Below are 17828 nucleotides of genomic sequence, written 5' to 3' on the forward strand. Positions count from 1 at the left end.
AAATTCTTTTAATTAACTAATTGTTTTAAATTTTAAATTTTAATTTTATTTCTTCTCCTAATTTTCGAAAATAACTAACCATTTTTCTAAAACAATTTTCGAATTTCTCTCTATCTCATCTTCTTCTATTTATTTATTTAATTACTAACACTCTTCTCTTCATCTTAAAATTCGAACCCTCTCTTCTCTTCTATGTTTGAATTTTTCTCTTCTTCATTCCTATTCTTCTTTTCTTCTACTCACATAAAGGAATCTCTATACTATGACATAGAGGATTCCTTTTCTTTTCTGTTCTCTTCTTTTTTATATGAGCAGGAGCAAGGACAAGAACATTCTTGTTGAAGCAGTGGAAGCTAAAGCACAATAAATTAGAGAAAACCTTACAGAGAATCTCGAAAAAGAAGACATGGCCAAACCCAATAACAATGGTGAAGGCCACAAGGAGGATGCTTGGTGATTATACTACACCTACTTCCAATTTTTATGGAAGAAGCATCTCAATCCCTGCCATTGGAGCAAACAATTTTAAGCTGAAACCTCAATTAGTTGCTCTAATGCAACAGAACTGCAAGTTTCATGGACTTCCATCAGAAGATCCCTATCAGTTTTTAACTGAGTTCTTGCAGATCTGTGAGACTATTAAGACTAATGGAGTAGATCCTGAAGTCTACAGGCTCATGCTTTTTCCTTTTGCTGTAAGAGACAGAGCTAAAATATGGTTGGACTCACAACCTAAAGATATCCTAGACTCTTGGGATAAGCTGGTCACGACCTTCTTGGCCAAGTTCTTTCCTCCTCAAAAGCTGAGCAAGCTTAGAGTGGATGTTTAGACCTTCAAGCAAAAAGATGGTGAATCCCTCTATAAAGCTTGGGAAAGATACAAGCAGATGACCAAAAAGTGTCATTCTGACTTGCTTTTAGAGTGGACCATTTTTGATATATTCTATTATGGTCTATCTGAGTTCTCTAAGATGTCACTGGACCATTCTACAGGTAGATCCATTCACCTAAAAAAAATGCCTGCAGAAGCTCAAGAACTCAATGACATGGTTGCAAATAACCAATTCATGTACACATCTGAGAGGAATCTTGTGAGTAATGGGATGCCTCAAAAGAGGGGTGTTCTTGAAATTGATGCTCTGAATGCCATATTGGCTTAGAACAAAATGTTGACTCAGCAAGTCAACATGATTTCTCAGAGTCTGAATGGATGGAAAAATGCATCCAACAGTACTAAAGAGGCATCTTCTGAAGAAGAAGCTTATGATCCTGAGAACCTTGCAATGGGAGAGGTGAATTATATGGGTGAACCCTATGGAAACACCTATAATCCTTCATTGAGAAATCATCCAAATTTCTCATGTAAGGATCAACAAAAGCCCCAACAAGGCTTCAATAATGGTGGAAGAAACAGGCTTAGCAATAGCAAGCCTTTTCTATCATCTTCTCAGCAACAGACAGAGAATTCTGAGCAGAGCTCCTCTAACTTAGCAAACATAGTCTCTGATCTATCTAATGCCACTCTAAGTTTCATGAGTGAAATAAGGTCCTCCATTAGAAATTTGGAGGCACAAGTAGGCCAGCTGAGTAAGAAAATCACTGAAACTCCTCCTAGTATTCTCCCAAGCAATACAGAAGAGAATCCAAAGAGAGAGTGCAAGGCCATTGATATAATCAAAATGGCCGAATCCAAAGAGGAAGGGGAGGACGTGAATCCCAATAAGGAAGACCTCATGGGACGTCTCCCAGACAAGAAGGAGTTCCCTATAGAGGACCTAAAGGAATCCGAGGCTCATATAGAGACCATAGAGATTCCATTAAACCTCCTTCTGCCATTCATGAGCTCTGAGAACTATTCTTCCTCTGAAGAGGATGAAGATGTAACTGAAGAGCAAGTTGCTCAATATCTAGGAGCCATCATGAAGCTAAATGCCAAGTTGTTTGGTAATGAGACTTGGGAAGATGAACCTCCCTTGCTCATTAGTGAACTAAATACATGGGTTCAGCAAACTTTACCTCAAAAGAAACAAGATCCTGATAAATTCTTAATAACATGTACCATAGGAACCATGACATTTGAGAAAGCTCTGTGTGACCTGGGGTCAGGTATAAATCTTATGCCACTCTTTGTAATGGAGAAACTAGGGATCTTTGAGGTACAGGCTGCCACATTCTCATTAGAGATGGCAGACAAGTCAATAAGACAAGCTTATGCATTGGTAGAGGACATGTTAGTGAACGTTAAAGGCCTTTACATCGCTGTTGATTTCATAATCTTAGACACTAGGAAGGAGGAGGATGAATGCATCATCCTTGAAAGACCCTTCCTAGCCACAGCAGGAGCTGTAATTGATGTTGACAAAGGAGAACTAGTCCTTCAATTGAATGGGGACTACCTTGTGTTTAGAGCTCAAGGATATTCCTCTGCAACCATGGAGATGGAGCATGAAAAGCTTCTCTCAATACAGGTCAAACAAAGCCCCCACAATCAAACTCTAAGTTTGGTGTTGGGAGGCCACAACCAAACTCTAAGTTTGGTGTTAAGAGCCCCCACATTCAAACTCTAAGTTTGGTGTTGGGAGGCCTTCATCATGCTCTGAACATCTGTGAAGCTCCATGAGAGCTCACTGTCAGGCTATTGACATTAAAGAAGCGCTTATTAGGAGGCAACCCAATTTTTATTTATCTATATTTTCTATTGTTCTTTTATGTTTTATTAGGTTCATGATCATGTGGAGTCACAAAACAATTGCAAAAAATTAAAAACATAATAAAAAACAGCAGAAGAAAAAGCACACCTTGGAGGAAGAGCATACTGGCGTTTAAACGCCAATAAAGAGCATCTGGCTGGCTTTTAACGCCAGAATAAAGTATGAATCTGGCGTTGAACGCCAGAAACAAGTAGCAGTTTGGCGTTTAAACGCCAGGATTGCACCCTGAGGAAAGCTGGCGTTTAACGCCAGCAACAAGCATCAGGCTGGCGAAACGCCAGAAACATGCTACATTTAGGCGTTTAACGCCAGAAACAAGCTTCAGTCTGGCGTTAAATGCCAGGATTTCATGCAGAGGGCGTTTTACACACCTAATTGGTGTAGGGATGATAAATCTTTGACACCTCAAGATCTGTGGACCCTACATGATCACCTCAAGATCTGTGGACCCTACAGGATCCCCACCTACCTCAACTCACTTTCTCACTTCTTCACACAATCCAATAACACTCTTCCCCAAACACCCTTCACCAATCACCTCAATCTCTTTTCCCCATCAACTCTTCACCACTCACATCCATCCACTCTTCCCCATAAATCCCACCTACCTTCAAATTCAAAATCTCTTTCCCACCCAAACCCACCCTAAATGACCGAACCTCATTCCCTCTCCCTCCACTATATAAACCCTTCCATCCTTCTTAATTTTCACACAACACAACCCTCTCTTCTCCCCCTTGGCCGAAACCCACGCATCTCTCCCTTTCCTCCATATCTTCTTCTTCTTCTTCTATTCTTTCTTCTCTTGCTCGAGGACGAGCAATATTCTAAGTTTGGTGTGGTAAAAGCATAGCTTCTTATTTTTCCATAACCATTTATGGCACCTAAGACTGGAGAAACCTCTAGAAAGAGAAAAGGGAAGACAAAAGCTTCCACTTTCGAGTCATGGGAGATGGAGAGATTCATCTCAAAAGCCCATCAAAGCCACTTCTATAAAGTTGTGGCCAAGAAGAAGGTGATCCCTGAGGTCCCTTTCATATGCTCAAGAAAAATGAGTATCCGGAGATCCGACATGAGATCCAAAGAAGAGGTTGGGAAGTTCTTACCAACCCCATTCAACAAGTCGAAATCCTAATGGTTCAAGAGTTCTATGCCAATGCATGGATCACTACGAACCATGATCGAAGTATGAACCCGAATCCAAAGAATTGGCTTACAATGGTTCGGGGGAAATGCTTAGATTTCATTCCGAGAAAATGTAAGGTTGGCGTTCCACTGGCCAATTATGCAAGAAAACGCACGGCCCAACACTAGAAGGGTCAACTTTGATCAAAGGTTGGACCAAGTCCTCATGGACATATGTGTGGAAGGAGCTCAATGGAAAAGAGACTCAAAGGGCAAGCCGGTTCAATTGAGAAGACTGGACCTTAAGCCTGTGGCTAGAGGATGGTTGGATTTCATCCGACGCTCCATCATCCCCACTAGCAACCGATCCGAAGTAACTGTGGATTGGGCCATCATGATCCATAGCATCATGATTGGAGAGGAAGTAGAAGTTCATGAGGTCATTCCCCTAGAACTCTACAAAGTAGCCGAAAAGCCCTCCACCTTGGCAAGGCAAGCTTTTCCTCATCTCGTTTGCCATCTATGCAATTTAGCTAGAGTTGTCATAGAAGGAGACATCCTCATTGAAGAGGACAAGCCCATCACTAAGCGCATAAGGAAGCTCATCATCAAGAAATCCCTGAGGTGCCTCAAGGGATGCATTTTCCTCTAAAACAACTATTGGGAACAACTCAACACTTCTCTAGAAGGATTGAGTCATAACATGAACCAATTAAGGGTGGAACACCAAGAGCACTCCATCATTCTCAATGAGATTAGAGAAGATCAAAGAGCTATGAGGGAGGAGCAACAAAGGCAAGGAAGAGACATAGAGGAGCTCAAGGATGCCATTGGTCCTTCAAGAAGAAGGCGCCACCATCACTAAGGTGGACTCATTCCTTAACTTCCTTGTTCTTATCTCTCTGTTTTTCGATTTTATGCTATATGTTTGTCTATGTTTTGGGTCTTTACTACATGATCATTAGTATCTAGTGTCTATGCGTTAAAGCTATGAATAATTCCATGAATCCTTCACCTTTCTTAAATGAAAAATGTTTTTAATACAAAATAACAAGAAGTACATGAGTTTCGAATTCATTCTTAAACTTAGTTAATTATATTGATGTGGTGACAATACTTTTTATTTTCTGAATGAATGCTTGAATTGTGCATATTTTTTATCTTGTTTATAAATGTTAAAATCATTGGCTCTTGAAAGAATGATGAAAAAGAAAAATGTTATTGATGATCTGAAAAATAAAAAAAAATTGATTCTTGAAGCAAGAAAAAGCAGTGAAGAACAAAGCTTGCAAAAAAAAGAGAAAAAGAAAAAGCAAGCAGAAAAAGCCAATAGCCCTTATAACCAAAAGGCAAGGGTAAAAAAGGATCCAAGGCTTTGAGCATCAATGGATAGGAGGGCCCAAGGAAATAAAATGCAGGCCTAAGCGGCTAAATCAAGCTGTCCCTAACCATGTGCTTGTGGCATGCAGGTCTAAGTGAAAAGCTTGAGACTGAGTGGTTAAAGTCGTGATCCAAAGCAAAAAGAGTGTGCTTAAGAGCTCTGGACACCTCTAACTGGGGACTTTAGCAAAGCTGAGTCACAATCTGAAAAGGTTCACCTAGTCATGTGTCTGTGAAATTTATGTATCCGGTGGTAATACTGGAAAACAAAGTGCTTAGGGCCACGACCAAGACTCATAAAAGTAGCTGTGTTCAAGAATCAACATACTTAACTAGGAGAATCAAGAACACTATCTGAACTCTGAGTTCCTATAGATGCCAATCATTCTGAACTTCAAAGGAAAAAGTGAGATGCCAAAACTGTTCAGAAGCAAAAAGCTACAAGTCCCGCTCATATAATTAGAGCTAATATTCATTGATATTTTGGGATTTATAGTATATTCTCTTCTTTTTATCCTATTTGATTTTTCAGTTGCTTAGGGACAAGCAACAATTTAAGTTTGGTGTTGTGATGAGCGGATAATTTATACGCTTTTTGGCATTGTTTTTAGGTAGTTTTTAGTATGATCTAGCTACTTTTAGGGATGTTTTTATTTGTTTTTATGCAAAATTCACAATTTTGGACTTTACTATGAGTTTTTATATTTTTTTGTGATTTCAGGTATTTTCTGGCTGAAATTGCGGGACCTGAGCAAAAATCTGATTCAGGCTGAAAAAGGACTGCTGATGTTGTTGGATTCTGACCTCCCTGCACTCGAAATAGATTTTATGGAGCTACAGAACTCTAAATGGTGCGCTCTTAATTTCGTTGGAAAGTAGACATCTAGAGCTTTCCATCAATATATAATAGTTTATACTTTATTCGAGTTTAGACGATGCAAACTGGCATTCAACACCAGTTCCATGCTGCATTCTAGAGTAAAACGCCAGAAACAAGTTAGAAACCAGAGTTAAAAGCCAAAAACACGTTACAACTTGGCATTTAACTCCAAGAGAAGCCTCTGCACGTGTAAAGCTCAAGCTCAGCCTAAGCACACACCAAAGTGGGCCCCAGAAGTGGATTTCTACACTAAGACTTATTTCTGTAAACCCTAGTAACTAGTCTAGTATAAATAGGACTTTTTACTATTGTATTTTCATCTGGGGAATTAATCTTTGACGTTTAGTCCTGAGACATTGGGGGCTAGCCTCACGGCCATGCCTAGACCTTGTTCTTATGTATTTTCAACGGTAGAGTTTCTACACACCATAGATTAAGGTGTGGAGCTCTGCTGTACCTCGAGTATTAATGCAATTACTACCGTTTTCTATTCAATTCAGCTTATTCTTATTCTAAGATGTTCATTCGCACTTCAACCTGATGACATTTTAGATCTGAACTTTGTACTTTTTGACGGCATGAGTCTCTAAACTCCATTATTGGGGCTAAGGAGCTCTGCAGCGTCTCGATGAATTAATGCAATTATTTCTGTTCTCCATTCAAACACGCTTGTTTCTATCTATGATATTCATTCGCATTTTAATATGAAGAAGGTGATGACTCATGACACTCATCACCATTCTCAACCTATGAACACGTGCCTGACAACCACCTCCGTTCTACATTAGATTGAATGAGTATCTCTTAGATTCCTTAATCAGAGTCTTTGTGGTATAAGATAGAATCCATTGGCAGCATCCTTGAGAATCCAGAAAGTCTAAACCTTGTCTGTGGTATTCCGAGTAGGATTCAGGGATTGGATGACTGTGACAAGCTTCAAACTCTCGAGTGTTGGGCGTAGTGACAGACGCAAAAGGATCAATTGATCCTATTTCGACATGATCGAGAACCGACAGATGATTAGCCGTGCAGTGACAGCACATTTGGACCATTTTCACTGAGAGGACGGATGGTAGCCATTGACAACAGTGGCCCACCAACACACAGCTTTCCATAGAAGGAACCTTGCGTGCGTGAAGAAGATGATAGTAGGAAAGCAGAGATTCAGAAGACAAAGCATCTCCAAAACTCTAACACATTCTCTATTACTGCGTAACAATTACTCATTTCATACTCTTTCACTTTTTACAATTGAAACTAAAGAACCCTATTGGTATCCTGACTAAGAACAATAAGATAACCATAGCTTGCTTCAAGCCAACAATCTCCGTGGGATCGACCCTTACTCACGTAAGGTATTACTTGGACGACCCATTGCACTTGCTGGTTAGTTGTGCGAAATTACATAGTGTGAGTGTAGTTTTCGTGCACCAATAGGCACTTAGAATAAATAAGGAGAAACTTAGGATTACCAAGCATTGAGGATGAAGACCAATTTGTGAGTGAGGAAGTGGAAGAAAAAGCTCCTGTATCAAGTTAGATTTCAATGAAGAATGAGGTGGTAGAGGTATATGAGCCAAGGATTTCATATCCACAGAGGCCACTTGAGATGACAAGGGAACATGAAAACTCACAACCCCTACAAACCTTCCTGAACAAAAGACTCTCAACACTTGAATCTGTGATTGAAAGATATGAAGAGGAGATGAAGAAATCTTGGGAAGAACAACAAACTCCTCCATAAAAGTGCTGTTAAACCAAATGTTGAGTGCAAAGGAGGAAGTGAAAGAACAAGAAAGTGAGGAAGACAATCAAGGAAGTCCATACTCAAGTGAGGCAGAAAGTTGCATAGAAGAAGGGCTCATTGAACTACCAATGCAATAAGATCTTGATGAAAGGAACACTCCAACAATCACACAACTACCAAGTCTTGATATCCAAGAAGTGAAGGCAACCCACAACAACACCAAGAAGAGGATTGTGACCAAGCTACAAGTGATCATATCCATGAAGAAGAAAAGGTCAACTGCAAACAATCCAACCCCTAGTTTTTATTATATTTTTATTAGTTTTTATTTAAAATTTACTTTTCTGGGCTTTACTATGATTTTGTGTGTTTTTCTGTGATTTCAGGTATTTTCTGGCTGAAATTGAGGGACCTGCGCAAAAATCTGATTCAGAGGCTGAAAAGGACTGCAGATGCTGTTGGATTCTGACCTCCCTGCACTCGAGGTGGATTTTCTGGAGAGCTACAGAAGCCCAATTGGCAAGCTCTCAATTGCGTTGGAAAGTAGACATCCTGGGCTTTCCAGCAATATATAATAGTCCATACTTTGTCCGAGATTTGATGGCCCAAACAGGCGTTCCAAGTCAGCTCAAGAATTCTGGCGTTTAACGCCGGAACTGGCACAAGAATGGGAGTTAAACGCCCAAACTGGCACAAAAGCTGGCGTTTAACTCCAAGAAAAGTCTCTACACATGAAAGCTTCAATGCTCAGCCCAAGCACACACCAAGTGGGCCCGGAAGTGGATTTTTATGTCATTTACTCATTTCTGTAAACCCTAAGCTACTAGTTCTTTATAAATAAGACCTTTTGCTATTGTATTTTCTTCTTGGTTCTTCTGGTTCCCTCTTTGGGGCTAAAGCCAATGATCACCATTATTACTTATGTATTTTCAACGGTGGAGTTTCTACACACCATAGATTAAGGTGTGGAGCTCTGCTGTACCTCGAGTATTAATGCAATTACTATTGTTCTTCTATTCAATTCAGCTTATTCTTGTTCTAAGATATCACTTGTTCCTCAACTTGATGAATGTGATGATCCGTGACACTCATCATCATTCTCACCTATGAACGTGTGCCTAACAACCACCTCCGTTCTACCTTAGATTGAGTGGATATCTCTTGGATTCCTTAATAAGAATCTTCGTGGTATAAGCTAGAATTGATGGTGGCATTCAAGAGAATCCGGAAGGTCTAAACCTTGTCTGTGGTATTCTGAGTAGGATTGAAGGATTGAATGACTGTGATGAGCTTCAAACTCCTGAAGGCTGGGCGTTAGTGACAGACGCAAAAGAATCACTGGATTCTATTCCAACTTGATTGAGAACCGACAGATGATTAGCCGTGCTGTGACAGAGCGCGTTGAACATTTTCACTGAGAGGACGGGACTGTAGCCACTGACAATGGTGATGCCCAATATACAGCTTGCCATGGAAAGGAGTAAGAAGGATTGGATGAAGACAGTAGGAAAGCAGAGAGACGGAAGGGACAAAGCATTTCCATACGCTTCTCTGAAATTCTCACAAATGAATTACATAAGTATCTCTATCTTTATTTTATGCTTTATTCATAAATCATCCATAACCATTTGAATCTGCCTGACTGAGATTTACAAGATGACCATAGCTTGCTTCATACCAACAATCTCCGTGGGATCGACCCTTACTCGCGTAAGGTTTATTACTTGGACGACCCAGTGCACTTGCTGGTTAGTTGTGCGAAGTTGTGATAAAGAGTTGAGATTGCAATTGAGCGTACCATTTTGATGGCGCCATTGATTATCACAATTTCGTGCACCACCCAACAAGCAAAGTAAATCAAGCAAACAACAAAAGAAAGCTTGTTGGGAAGAGGCCAAGACAGGGGATACTGACTGACTCTTCTCTCCCCTTGAGGTCATTCCTCTTAACAAACTGGAAGAAGAAGAAGAAAGTTGAGCACAACATGTCAAGCTAATGACACTAAAAGAGCGCTTGTTGGGAGGCAACCCAACCTTAGGTAACATTTCATTTCATTATTTTTTCTCTTTTCTTTTTTTATTTTCAAATAAAATTGGCATGTGATTACATTCTAAGTTTGGTGTTGCCCTGTAACAATCTGTTTTTGATCTTTTCTAGACACTTGGATCAATTTCAAGAGAAAGTGTCACACTAAGTTTGGTGTGCCACTTAATTTTCTATGCAATGAATCCAGCAACACCACTTATTTGCAGAATCATAATGCCTTTGCAGTGTTATCTTTCTTTTGGTTTGACACTTTTTCTTTCTCTTGGTTTTAGTCATTCTTTTGTTTTTGATAATTTTTTTTTATGTTGCTTTTCAACTGTTGTTTTTAATACCTCACCAAGAAATCCTTATTCGTTACAAATTTCTCTCTTGGTGATTGTGTTATTAGCATAGAACACTTTCTTTTATTTAGTTTTAGTTCAAATAAATTGACATGTGATTGCATTCTAAGTTTGGTGTTGCTATGCAATAAAAATTGTTCCCAATCTCTACTGGATACTTGCATCAATTCCAAGTGAAAGTATCACACTAAGTTTGGTGTGCCACTTATCTTTTATGCAATGTATCATGCACACCCTCCTATCTTTGCAATCACAATGTCTCTGTTTCCTGTGACTTCATTGTTATTTTTCATTTTGCTTGCTTAAACACATGTGCTACTGACATTTTATTGTGTAAGACACTCATGACCCATCATAGACCCCATCACCACTGTTTGAATTGTTGCTTGATGATGAGCAAACACTCTAAGTTGGTATGGGAAGGAGAAGAATAGGAGAAAAAGGACAACAACAATGAAGGTGAACTACAAGGTGGTAAAGTTCTTTTTCCTCTTATTTGTTCCAGTACTTTAAAGTGCATGATTGTCTTCTATCTTCTCTGTATACATGTGTGTTGTGAATAAGCATAGTCTAATTGCTAAACTGTAACATGTTGTTGTGACATTATGACTACCATCTTGAATTTTGTGAGTTTAAAAGTAATAAAGTATCATGATCATAAACAAACAAGGAATTAAAAAATAACTTAGCATGGGCATACAAGTATTAGAAGGCTAGTATGATTAATTGTTGCTCAATTGCATTCGATTTTATTTAATTGAAGTTTTCATCTAGGACATTTTATGAAATTTTTTGAAATCATGAAAACCTTAAAAGAAGAAAATACAGTTAAGGCAAGAAAAGCAAAGGGGAAAGAATGAGAAAGCTGAAGGCTCTGAGTACCAATGACAATTCAATTGTTAAGTACTTGTGGTGTTTATGTATCAGGAAAAAAGCTTAAAAACGAAACACTTAGAGTCAAGGCTAGGCTGAAGTGCAAAAGCACTCCTTCAAAGCTCAAGGCTCTGAGCATCAATGATTAGAGAGTAAAGAATGAAACAAGTGAGCTTAAAGAAGTCCTATAATTAAATGCTTGTGGTGCTTATGTATCAAGTGGTAATACTTGAAAACAAAGCTTTTAGAGTCATAGCTTTGTTATCAACTCATGGTGCAAAGCACCCAAAAGGAGAAGCTAAGAAGAGAATGAAAAGCTTGCTTCAAGGAAGAAATAGAAAGAAAAGATTTCATAAAATGAGCTAGATAGAAACATCAATTATTTGAATTTCTTTTGTGATTGCTGCATGCACAAAAAACTAGCCAACCATGAACATAAAAATTGCTACTCTTCTCACCTTGGTTTGTCAACCTTTACTCCATGATTCTTTTCCGGCTTGGGGACAAGCAAGGTTTAAGTTTGGTGTTGTGATGACATGTCATATTGTGCATGTTTTACTAGCAATTTTTATTTGTTTTTGCTTGGTTTTCATGCATTTTTAGGCAAGAAGTAAGTGCTTGGATGAGAAATTCATGCTTGTCTTAAATTAATCAAAATTGTTGATTTTATGCATTTTCATGATATTTTTGCAAGATTTAGTTGATAATATGAATGATGCAAGATTTGATGATTATGCCAAGGCTTTGATGCCATGTTTGATTGATGATAGGTAAAAAAAATGAGAGGAAGAAACAAAGAAGGAAGAAGTGCAGAAGAACGCTATGTTCATAGATGCTATGTTCACAAGTGATGCGCACGCGTACAAGGCGCTTACGCGCAGGATGACTGACGATCGAATTTTCTATCGGTAAAGAAATTCACAAATATAATCGCGTTGTAAGTATAGTTCCTAAACCAACAGAAAATCCTTCCGTACAAAAGTTTGGTTTTCACAAGTAACAAACCCAGTAAAACCAAAGTATTCAAATCTCAGGTCGTCTCTCAAGGAATTGTTGGGAGGTATGATTTATTATTTGTTAAAAGAAAATAGTATAATTTTGGGTTTTTTAAAATAAGGAACAGGTTATTTAAATGGCAAGGAAAATAAATTAATAATTATAAAATCTCTTGGCAAGGTATAAGAAATTGAAGTCCTATCCTAGTTATCCTTATCAGGTGTGATGAGAATTGGACTCTGCTCCCACTTTAGTTAGCCCTTACTAAATAAAGAAAAGTCAAGCAAACTAATAAATTTGATCCTCAAGTCCTAGTCAACTCCTATGGAAAGACTAGAGTTTTTGGAGTACAAATTAATCAGCAAAGAATTCCAATTTCAATCAACAGCTGAGTTTGATAACTCAAGTGTTACTAATTACTCAGCCAATGCCAAAGGATGTAAAAAGCTAAATCATAAATATGAAATACCTCAAATTGTATTAATTAGAAAATCAATCTAAACATAAGAGTTCATAAACCAAGTAATAGAATAAATAAAAGGAATATTGAACCTGGAAATTGAGAAGAAGTAACCTAAACATAATAGAAATCCTAAATCCTAATCCTAAGAGAGAGGAGAGAACCTCTCTCTCTAAAAACTACATCTAAAAACCTAAAATTGTGAATTATCAGCTTATGCTCCATATGAATTGAGTCTCTGCATGTTCCCTGGCTTTATTTTGTGTTTCTGGGCCAAAAACTGGGTCAAAACGTGGCCCAAAATCGTCCTCAGCATTTCCTGAATTTTCTGCAGATCGCGCATGTCATGCGTACGCGTTGGTCACGCGTATGCGTCATTCAGCATTTTCCTTGCCACGCGTGCACGTTAAGCGCGCGTACGCGTCGCTGTGATTTTGTCTAAATCGCGCGCACGCGTTAGCCATGCGTGCGCGTTGCTGTTCGCTGGTTGTCTCCTTTATTTCTTGTGCTCCTTCCCTTTTTGCAAGCTTCCTCTCCATTCTCTAAGCCATTCCTGCCCTATAAAGCCTGAAACACTTAACACACGGATCATGGCATCGAATGGTATAAAAGAGAATTAAAATATGTAATTAAAAGATCTCTATGAAGCAAGTTTTCAATCATAGAACTAAACTAGAAAGGAATTGTAAAATCATGCAAATCATATGAATAACTGGGCAAGAATTTGATAAAAACCACTAAATTAAACACAATATAAACTATAAAATAGTGGTTTATCAACCTCCCCACACTTAAACATTAGCATGTCCTCATGCTTAGCTTAAGGAGATAAAACAGATGAGTAGGAAAAAAAAAAAGACTCATGACATGCAACCTATGAATGTGAAAGCAACTACATGCTAGGACGTCTCTATCTACTTGGTTAAAAGCAAACAAGTTCTCCAAGACAAATACAAACCAAATTCCACTAATTCAAACCATACAGTGAAAGCAAGTAAACTTGTAAGAAGATAGCTCATGAAAGCAAGGAACATAGAATCAAGCACTGAACCCTTACTGGTAGTGTATATCACTCTAACTCTCAAGTGTCTAGGGTCAATCACTCTACTCTTTCCTAGTCATGCTTTCTCAACCTTGTTCTTCATCTAACCAATCATCAAATATTTAGCATACCAATGCAAACATCATGAGGTCTTTTCAGGGTTGTAATGGGGCTAAGGTAAGGGTGAGGATATATGTATGGCCAAGTGAGCTATAATATGAATCTACCCATAATTCCCACTTTTTTATAATTACCATACTCATGTACCAAATTTTTGATATTGCTTTACTTTTATCACATGTGCATTGATCTTTATTAAAGCTTAACATTCGGGTAATTTTATCCCCTTATTCACTTACTTTCTTTCTTTTTTTTTCGAAACATAACTTATCAATGCACATGGATTTTTAATTTTTTTCTGGTTTTACATGAGTAGGTTCCCAAATTCCCAATATTAAAATAAATTAGAAACATGATACATTCCCTTATTAACCCATGTTCCTACAGTTTTCCCACACTTAGTTGATACACAATCTCTATCTTAAGCTAACCAAAGATTCATTTGGGGTAGTTAATTGTTTTTCCGCTTAAGGCTAGTGATGTGGTAAAATATAGAATAAATGGGATTAAAAGGCTCAAAGTGGTTAACAAAGGTGACATAAAAGGGTAGGCTTATTTAGGAGAAGTGAGCTAAAACAAGTAATGGCCTCAATCATATGCAAGCATGTATTTACACTAAATAATGGACATATAGACTGAAACAAAGTAAAGATTGCAATCATAGAGAAGAAAACACACAAGGATAAAATATTATGGTTAAATAATGTAACCATGCAATTAAGCTCAAATCTCACAGGTTGTGTGTTCTAGCTTTTAACTATGTTCCAAATACAACTTCCACACAAATTTAACACAAAAGTTTTGATTTAAATTAGTGATTTTTTTTTTCAAAAATAGGGTCTTAAAAAGAATCTCATTACTTTAACCAAGCAGTAGCTAAATGCATAAAATCAAACAAACATGCAATGCAACATGCAAATGCAACAATGTACTAAATAAAATAAAACATTGGTGTTGAGAAGAAAATAACTAACCCATGGAGATCGGTATCGACCTCTCCACACTTAAAGATTACACCGTCCTCGGTGCATGCTGAGATGTGCAGGTGGACGGGCTGCTACAACTGATGCTTTTTTCTAGAGATTGTGCAGATGGACTTGTCTGTTGCCCCATATAGAAGTTTCTTTTTTCCTTTTCTCGGTGGCCAGCCTGAAAGAAGAGGAAAAAGAAGAAAAGTATCCCAGAAATAAAGATAAGAAAATGAATAAAGTATGGTTGGGTTAATGCCAAATAATGAGGGTCTCAATTACATGGTAGCTACAACATGTATGTGAGAAAGCAATAGAAGCACATGACATACCAGTGGTACAAAATTTGCAACAAAGGGGAGGAGTGTGGGTAATGAAAGACAATATAAATTCATGTCAATGCAAAATTAATACAAGTATCATAAAAGATTAGCATTGACTTAAATAATATTACCCAACAGTGTAAAACAAGTCAATGACTACCAAAATAATACCAGAAAAGATGCAACAGTTGAATATGAACAAGTAACACCAATGAAAAAATAATAAATTTAGAAAAGAAAAGAAAAATATGCAAAAAATTAAAATACAATAAATGAAATATACAAATAAATTAAGTAAAATAGAATTGAAGTGAAGAGGGATGCGAAGTTAAAGAGATAAGGTAAGAAAGAAAGAAGAAAGAAGAAAAGATAGAAGAAATTAGGATTAGAAAAGAAAAGATAAGATAATTGGCGCTGATCTGGATAAGCTGTGCGGTGCAGGCGACGCGGACGCGTGAGTGACGCGGTCGCGTGGTGTGCGATAAGGTCAGGTGACGCGGACACGTGGGTCACGCAATCGCGTGGGTCACGCAATCGCGTGGGTCACGCAATCGCGTGGTTCGATTTGTGCGATTGGCGCGAGTGCAGTCTCACGTTTGCGCAACTCTCTGTTTCAAACTCATTTTGCCAAAAATCTGGGTGACGCGATCGCGTGAATGGCCATATTTTGAAAATGATGCGGACGCGTGGTACACGTGTTCGTGTGGTAGGGCTTGTGCTTCTAGCATGGTTCCAGCCCCACTCCATCACAACTTACTGCCATACACCCATTTACGTCGATTTCACGGGGTCACGCATGCGCGTGGGTGACACGCAGGCGTGGATGATTGGATTCGCAAAGGACGCGGACGTGTCAGGGACGCGTTCGCGTGGGAAAGTTTGTGCCTGAGGCACGCCTCCAGCCACGCTCCCGCGTGACTTTCTGTTCAATCCCCTATTATCGCTAATTCTCCTTTGACGCGGATGCGTCAGCGACGCTGACGCGTCGTGTGCGATTTTTTTAATATGCAGAATGCAGAATGCAATGCTGATATGGATGTTATGAATAATTCCAGGTTCAATAAAATAGAATAAAATAAAATAAAACTTAAAAACCAACAAAACAAAATAAAAATTGAAATTGAAAAAGGAACAATCATACCATGGTGGGTTATCTCCCACCTAGCACTTTTGGTTAAAGTCCTTAAGTTGGACATTTGATGAGCTTCTTGTTATGGTGGCTTGTGGTTGTATTCATCCAAAAATTGCCACCAGTGTTTGGAATTCCAACAGCCTCCGGGGTCCCAAACAAGGCATATAAAGCCCTTGAGCAAGTTAAAGCAAGTGACAATACCCCAAGAGTATTGATTGCTAGACTGAATTCCGGGGTCCCAAATCTTGCTTTTGCACCCATCTTCTTGTTGAGCAACATTGTTCCATCTGGGTGGCAAGCAATCTGAATTCTCACTGAAGCGGCCAAACAACATCTTAGACCCATTCAATTGAGCTCTACACCAATCTTTGCGTTTAAACTTTGAGCTTTCCACCATATTAAATCTTGTATGACGACTCCTACCACTAACCATCTCCCTCTTACTCTTAAAGCCACAAAGAGCTCTAAGTTGACCATCCGTCTCCAGTAGCCCGTATTCAAGTGGGAAAGTAAAGGATACGGATAGTAATTTTACCCACGTGAACATTGTGTTGGATGGTAATGGCCTTGGGAGAGGTGTTTCTAATGAATTTGCAAGCTCCACTCCCTTGTGCTTTTCTCTGACAACTTCCACCTCTTTGCAACCTTCTTCAATATCAACCTCTTCCTCTTGGTAGCTTTCTTCCAATTCAATCTCCTCTTCACCGCTTTCCAAGGGCATAGGAGGTTGTGCTTCTTCTTCTTTAATCTCCATGTCAAGTCCAATAGGAGAGGATTCACTTGTAGATAAGGATTCATCAATGATTGAATCTATCTCATGATCAACCTCCTCAAGGTCTTCAGCCATGATACGCCTTGGAGGTTGTACACCCTCCTCAACATCAATTTCAAGCATCTTGAAAGGAGGCTTTATGACTTGACCTTCCCATGGAGGTTCCGCATCTCCTAAGTCTTCAACCACTTCCTCTTCAATAATTACTGCTTTGTTCAGATGTTTTAATATAAAATCGTACTCATCCTTGATGATTTTCTTTCCATGATAACTCCTTTCAACTATTCTTTCATCTTCAAGGATGTCTCCTATCTCCACATTTTGGGCCTCCTCTTGCTCTAAGACAAAATCAGACTCCTCCTTGATGTCTTCCTTCACTATTTCTTCAACCACTCCTTTGACTTCAAGGGTCTCTACTACCTTCACCTTTAGGGCCTCCTCTAGCTCCTTATGAAGTATAAATTCGTGAAGACGATCCCTTCTCTCTTGTTTCATGTCAATAGCATAATTGGGATAATCTTGCTCTTGGATTGATGGATGTGGGTGCTCTTCCATGGAGCGTGGTGATGGGATTGAAAGATCATTATGTGGTTGAAAAGGAAGTGCACTAGAGCTTGAGGATTGATTGTTAAAGGTATTCGGTGGTCCAATTTGGGCAACGAGAGCTTGTATAGCAGAGTTTAGATCGGTAAGTGCTTTCTCCATGGATGTTTGCCTTTGGTGCATAACTCTAAGAGTGTTGGTATCCAATGGAGGTTGGGGTGGATAGGAGGGTTCATTAGTTGGGAGAAAGGGTTCATGGTAGGAAGTTGGTTCATCTTGATAAGGATAAGGAGATGGTGTATATTGAGGTGGTGGTTCTTGGGAGTAATTATTTTGGAATTGGGGTGGTTCTATGTATGGTTTGTTCTG

At 38.8% G+C, this 17828-nt stretch overlaps 1 non-coding gene across 1 annotated transcript; it reads right to left on the reverse strand.

Annotated features, from left to right (window-relative positions):
- Positions 1-809: 809 nt before the first annotated feature.
- Positions 810-913, reverse strand: LOC112700392 (small nucleolar RNA R71). The gene has a single exon (XR_003153299.1). It is a non-coding gene; the product is annotated as a small nucleolar RNA R71 (small nucleolar RNA).
- Positions 914-17828: the final 16915 nt, after the last annotated feature.

This window comes from Arachis hypogaea, chromosome 6, assembly GCF_003086295.3.
Source record: "Arachis hypogaea cultivar Tifrunner chromosome 6, arahy.Tifrunner.gnm2.J5K5, whole genome shotgun sequence".
NCBI classification, from domain to species: Eukaryota; Viridiplantae; Streptophyta; class Magnoliopsida; order Fabales; family Fabaceae; genus Arachis; species Arachis hypogaea.